Source organism: Theropithecus gelada, chromosome 17 (genome assembly GCF_003255815.1).
Source record: "Theropithecus gelada isolate Dixy chromosome 17, Tgel_1.0, whole genome shotgun sequence".
NCBI classification, from domain to species: Eukaryota; Metazoa; Chordata; class Mammalia; order Primates; family Cercopithecidae; genus Theropithecus; species Theropithecus gelada.
Window position 1 is genome coordinate 29,419,118 of NC_037685.1, and position 7,355 is coordinate 29,426,472.

The following is a 7,355-nucleotide window of genomic DNA, read 5'->3' on the forward strand; positions in this document are numbered from 1 at the left end:
CTCCCAAAAGTGACCATCTTTGTCTTTTACATTAGGAACCAGGAGAAAAAGAGGAAGCACAAGAAATAAAACAGAGGGTCTAGTGGCTGCATTGCAGGCCTATAAAATCCAGAACCCCCGAGGTGCACCTGCTAACTACTACCAGTGTGTCAAGCCAGGACACTTTAAAAAGGACTGCTGAGGCAACAAAAGGAAGCCACCTTGACCCTGTCAAGCTTGTGGTGGGAACCACTAGAAGGCCAACTGTCCCCAGAGGCATAGGGCACTGGGTCCAGGGCCAGTCTCCCAAATGGTCTAGAAGGATGGATGGGTCTCGCGGCTCAATTCCCTGACTCCAATTCCTCAGACTGCCATCACTATTTGGGAGCCCTGGGTGATTCTGGAGGTGGAAAGGAGGAGGGTAAAATTCCTTCTGGACACCAGAGTCAGTCTCTCTGTTCTCTCCAATGCATGCTTTTCTTCCTTCCATAGCAAGACCGTAATGGGTGTCTCAAGAAAGCCTTTAAACCAATATTTCTACAGCTCCTCAGTTGTGGTTTGGGAGACATACTCTTTACCCACGCCTGTTTAATTATGCCTGAAAGTCCCACTCCATAGATAGGTAAAGATATTCTAGCCTGTATGGGAGCCACCACTCTTATGACTCCAGGACAAACTCTTTGTCTCCTTCTGGTGAAAGCCAACATTAATCCAAAGGTTTGGGCAACCTAAGGAAGAATTAGCAGAGGTATAACTGGTACACAAGTCCAGATCTACCTTAAGGATCCTACCTTCCTCCCTAACCAGAAGCAATGCTCCCTAAAACCAGAAGCTAGAAAAGGGGTAGAAGCTATCACTAATAATTTGAGAACACAAGGTCTCCTCAGACCTTGCAACAGCCCCTGAAACACCCCAATATTAGGAGTGCAAAAGCCCAATAGGGAATGGAAACTAGTTCAAGACCTCTGCCTCATTAACGTAGCTGTGGTTCCAGTTCATCTGGTAGTGCCCAATCCCTATACCCTAACTCCAATACCCAAGGGAAATAAATGACTCAGAGTTTGGGGCCTGAAATTTGCTTTTTTTCTGTATACCATTGCACCCTGACTTCCAAAATTTGTCTTTACTTGAAGATCTTTCCAATCAGACCACCCAGTTAACCTGGACAGTACTGCCTCAGGGTTACCTAGACAGCCCCCATCTGTTCGGACAAGGCCCTGTCAAAAGAGCTCTCTGATTTCTCTCATCCTCAGGTTGAAGTTTTACAATATGTAGATGATATTCTCCTCTGTGCCCCAACCAAGGAAGCTTTTCAGGAAGGCATTAATTTTTTAGCTGACAGGGGATATGAGGTATCAAAATCTAAGGATCAGCTCTGCCAGACTTCAGCAAAATACCAAGGTCTGGTCTTATCAGAAAGGATCAGAACATCAGGCAAGGAGAGAACTATGCCCATCTCCTCTTTTCCCCTTCCTAAAACCTTCAAACTGCCAAGAGGATTCTTGGGCATTACACATTTTTGCAGATTGTGGCTACCTGGGTACAGTGAGATAGCTCGCCCTTTATATCATTTTATAAAAGAAACTCAAGCACCTAAATCTCACTCCCTGACCTGGGAACCTGTGGTTCAAAAAGGCCTTTAACCAGCTAAAACAAGCCTTACTTAAAGTGTCAGCCCTCAGTCTTTCCATAATCTTCATGTCTTGGAGAGGAAACAGCCTTGGAAATTTGACTCAGGCCCATGGTCCAGCTCAACAGTCAGTTACCTCAGCAAGGATCTTGACTTGGTGGCTAAAGGGTGGCCAGTTTGCCTCCAAGCAGTTGTAGCAGTAGCCTTGCTGGTACCAGAGGCCACTAAGTTGACCATAGGGAATGATTTAACTGTATATATCCCATATAATGTGGCAGAACTGCTATCCTCTAAAGGGAGTCTCTGGTTAAAAGACAATCACCTCTCTAAATATTAGGCTTTGCTTTTAGAAGGAAGTTAAAAACCTGCCCTGCCTGAACTTGCCTCTAGAGGAAACTGGAGAGTTAGAACATGACCGTGAACAGGCAGTAGTGCAAACCTATGCAACCAGTGAGACCCTCAAAGAAACTTCCCTAGAAATCCCAGACTGGACTCTCTTTACAGATGAGAGCACTTATAACTCCACTTATAAAAACATATCCCCCAAGGTTAACACTCATACCATTAGACTGGGTAAGGTTAACAAAATGATGGCAAATACCTCCCTCTGCATTAGGAGCAGAGAAAAAGGACTATTCTTGGGGGACATCAAATATTGCAACACTACACTTCTAATTGCTGAGAGAGCACAGGTTTGGAAATTAAGAAGGAACATGGGTGACACCAAACATTGGGAAAGGCTATGGAAAATTTTTTAAGAATCTAACTAGACCTGGTTGGAATTCCAAGTGGGAATTGTTACCCCTGACCAGGGATGTCACCTCTTGCCAGCATTATTATCAGGTAATAAATAACTCATGGACCTCCCAAACATGCCCACATATGTAATCCTGGACCCTTGTATGATATTTGATAATGGTAGTGATCCACAAATCTGCAAGTGAACAGGAACTTGAGGACCAATAGCCCGTATTAAGAGGGTTATCTAAGATACTGGCCAGGACATATTGTGTCTCTGATCTTTCAAAACTCCATCTGCCAAAAAAGATTATTTCCACCTAGCATGTAAAACTTCAAATGGTGCTGTGATTATAGTGAGTATGGATATCCGTATCCCAAAAATACCCTCATTTGATGTAAAGGAGACGACCTTACAGGGCCTGGACTAAATCTAGCTAGAACCCTCACAAACCACAACTTAGAACCATCCCTTCAAGAAATGAGGCTTTACTTTCTCTGTGGCGCCTGGCTACACTTAATCCTCCCCAGGCACTGGAGGGGAACATGCACCATAGTGGCAGTGGTCTGTGACCGATTATTTTTAAACTCCATTGACATAGCAGTATCATCTGGTGAAATCCCCAATCTGGCCTTTTTTTCTGGAAAGTGCATTTTCCAGTGCACATCAAACAAGGAGATCACTTATCTCTATGCCATCATATGGAGATTTAACAGACAGAGGGTACTAAAGAGGACAGGCCCATGACAATCCTATATTAGAAAAACCATTTATAGGGAATTCTATAGGCAGAGGCCTATTCTAATTTGCCAGTATTCCTCTTCTTGAATTTGATCAGTACTTAATCTCTCTATTATGATGTAACGAGGGTGGAAGGCAACAGTAGGAGCCATAGAAACCCAACAACAATCCATAAATTGTCTAACCTCTGTGGAAATGCAAAATAAGTGAGCTCTTGATGTCCTTACAGTCAAGGTAGGGGGTGGCTGTGCACCCTTAAATGAGACATGCTGCTTCTGGATCAACACTTCCAGTCAGGTAGAAGTAAACTTACAGCTGCTTAAGGACAAAATTAGAATTATTAGCAGATTGAGAGAAAAGGCTGTCTCTGGATCCAGTTGGCTACAATCTCTTCTTAACTATTCCAGTCTTATATTTGGACCTGCTTAGCTCCTTTGTTAAGACCTCTTTTCCTTGTTTGTCTTGTATTAATGTTTGGGCCTTTCATGCCAATGCTATAACCCAGATTATTTCTTCTCACCTAGAGGCTATCAAGCTCTAAATGGTGATGCAAATGTAACCATGTATGAATTCACTTTTCTTCTGAGGATGCTTAGACTGGGCCTGGTAGGAACCCTAGCTGCCATTCCCCACACAGTCCCCCACTCTAACAGGAAACAGCCAGAAGGATCATTGCCTCACTTCCATAACAGCAGTTAGGATCTCCATTCCTGAAGGGACAATGCGAGAGGAGGAAGAAACTGGTCACGTAGGCAGTTAGAGTGGGTCCTTGGTAAAACTCCTTTAAACAAAGAACATCCTAAAAATCAAACTGCAGGCCCAAATAAGAAAGAGCTTGCATCCTTGAATGGAAACACCTACTTTGTAAACCCACATGAACTAATTCCGCTTCTTTTGTGGACACATTTCTCTCTCCTTGGCATGTCTTAATCTCTTTTCACCTATTTTACATATTCCTACACTTGTAGAATTGGCCATGGGGCAAGTCTTCATTTACATAGAGTTAATCATCACTTCAGCCCCTGATTGTTCCCCAGCCAAGGTCCCAGGCCAAGCTTTCACCTCTGCCTCCAATTGGCTCTTTACACAATCATACCTCTTTCTGAGTGGTGCTTTCTCCAAGATGGTCTGCAGACCAGTCAGCACACCCTTTCCCTTCCAAGTCCATAAAAACCCCAGACTCAGCTTCATAGCTGGCAACACTTTTTTGGGGCCACTCTCTTTGCTGACAGCTTTTCTGTCACTTAGTAAATCTGACTTTGCCTTACTCACTCTCTGTTGTCCATGCACCTTATTTTTCTTGGTTGTGGGAAAAGAATCCAAAGCTCACCTCCAAGGGAAAATGACATGGGGAAGTAAAAGAGCTGTAAGACTCTCACCCACTCTTTAACAATAGGATTGAAACAACTGCAACAATAATAGGATAATTTATGTCAATAAATTAAAATCAAATGTGAAAATAAGAAGATATTTCTCCCTAGCATTTCACTGAAGCTCATTAAGATATTAATCAGAGCCCCACCACTGCCCCCCATAAGGGGGATGCACAGTGAGGTCTGGTTTGCAGTCATGGAGCCTAGGGGCACCACCTGGGTTGGGAGGCAGCATAGAGGTGGCGAAGGTTAACAGAATACTTAAGTGCTGTGGTGACTCAGAGCAGAGAAGTAATCTGAGTGGCATGGAGTGAATCAGGGAAGGTTTCCTGAAAGAGAACCCATGCTGGATGCTATTCTCAATCAGATCTGGATACTAAGCCTGTGAGCCAAAATTTATACAGAAAGATCAAAATGGTTTCAATGCCAGAATACTGTGAAGGCAAGAATGTCTGCCTCATAGGAGCTACTAGTTTTCTAGGGAAAGTGCTTCTGGAAAAGTTGCTGATATCTTATCCTAAGGTGAAATCAGTATATGTTTTGGTGAGGCAGAAATCTGGACAGACACCACAAGAGCGAGTGGAAGAAGTCCTCAGTGGCAGTCTGTTTGACAGATTGAGAAATGAAAATCGAGATTTTAGAGTTAAAATTACAGCAATCAACAGTGAACTCACCCAACCTAAACTGGCTCTCAGTGAAGAAGATAAAGAGGTGATCACAGATTCTACCAATATTATATTCCACTGTGCAGCTACAGTAAGGTTTAATAAAAATTTAAGAGATGCTGTTCAGTTCAATGTGATTGCAATGGGACAGTTTCATTTGCACAACAAATAAAGAATCTGGAAGTGTTCATGCATGTATCAACAGCATATGCCTACTGTAATCAAAAGCATATTGATGAAGTAGTCTATCCACCACCTGTGAATCTCAAGAAGCTGATTGATTCTTTAGAGTGGATGGATTGTGGCCTAGTAAATGATATCATGACAAAGTTGATAGGAGACAGACCTAACACATACATATACACAAAAGCATTGGCAGAATATGTTGTACAACAAGAAGGAACAAAGCTAAACGTGGAGATTGTAAGGCCATCTATTGTTGGTGCCAGTTGGAAAGAACATTTTCCAGGATGGATTGATAACTTTAATGGACCAAGTGGTCTCTTTATTGTGGCAGGGAAAGGAATTCTTTGAACAATGCATGTCTCCAATAATGCGCTTGCAGATCTTGTTCCTTAGACGCAGTTGTGAACAAGAGTCTTGTGGCAGCCTGGTATTCCGGAGTTAATAGATCAAGAAACCTCATGGCATATAATTGTACAACAGATAGCACTAATCCTTTCCACTGGGTGAAGCTGAATACCATGTAATTTCCACTTTCAAGAGGAATCCTCTGGAGCAGGCCTCCAAACGGCCCAATGTACATCTAACTTCCAGTCACCTTTTATATCATTACTGGATTGCTGTAAGTCATAAGGCCCCAGCATTCCTCTATGATCTCTACCTCACGATGACTGGAAGAAGCCCAAGGATGATGAAAACAATAACTCATCTTCACAAAGCTATGATGTTCCTTGAGTATTTTACAAGTAATTCTTGGATTTGGAATACTGAAAATGTCAATATGTTAATGAATCAACTAAACCTTGAAGATAAAAGACTTTCAATATTGATGTACAGCAGTTACACTGGGCAGAATATATAGAGAACTACTGCATGGGAACTAAGAAGTACATATTGAATAAATAAACGTCTGGCCTCCCTGCAGCCAGAAAACATCTGAACAAGTTGCAGGATATACCTTATGATTTTAATACTATCCTTGTGATCCTCACCTGGCACATTTTTATTGCAAGATCACAAAAGGCAAGAAACATCTGATACTTTGTGATTAGACTGTGTTACAAGTTTCTGTCATAGTTTCAAGCATCCAGCACTATGAGATACTGAAGACCAAGAATTCAGCGTTAGAACATCTATGCATATGGTGGTCTAAATGCACAAAAGGTAAAATATACCTAAGTCATTTCACCTTTTGTCAAGACATTAAACCATCTTAGATTGGAGTGTAAAGTAAATTACGGTACATTTTATGTAACATTTTAATGTTTATGCTCATAAAACCTAGTGAACACACTGTGTTATGCCAGCTCTAATCTACAATAGCTAACCAAAACACAACTTAATATTTTGAGCCCTGGAAGAAAGGGGTGGGATGAAGGCAAGAGTAGGGAAACAGGAACACTGACCAGTGTAACTGCAATTCTGGAGCATAATTAAAACATGCCTTAACATATAGTGAATTTCTAATTCTAATGTTCAGTGCAACGGAAGACATTTATTTGGACAGTAATACTAGTTAAGTTGGTAGATATTTGATTCTTCAGTGTTTGATTTTTTTCATTAGTTGAAGTGGGTTTTAATTTTGTAATTTTGTTAAAATTATAACCCACCTATTTTCATGTCATCCTGTAAGTTAAATGATATCAAACATGAAAGACATGTTCTCATTTTTCTTTTCTGATTAAATGTCTGATGCATATCATTTTTCTATAAGCAATCAGCTGTTTTTAAAATCAGAATGCTGTATTATTCTAATGAGCATACTGGATCTAAACAGGTTTGAGAATCCATGTTACAACATATGCTATGTGTTTTTTGATGGAAAGTGAAAACAAATTCAGTAAAACTGTTACTATCAAAAAGAATAGAAATACAGTTTTCTTGCCCACATTATGATCAAACAAAAATCCTGTGAGATTGTGTTTATGTTTTGAAGCAGGAGGATTTCTTGAGACTTTGTTGGAAGTGAGAGTATTCACCATACTTGCGTTCTCCTCCCCATATAAATTTTATTCATAGGACTTTAAAAAGGCATGTGCTATCTT

At 41.1% G+C, this 7,355-nt stretch overlaps 1 pseudogene; it reads left to right on the top strand.

The window, feature by feature from the left end:
* The first annotated feature begins 4,876 nt into the window (after window positions 1-4,876).
* LOC112611063 lies at window positions 4,877-6,417 on the top strand (annotated as a pseudogene).
* Window positions 6,418-7,355: the final 938 nt, after the last annotated feature.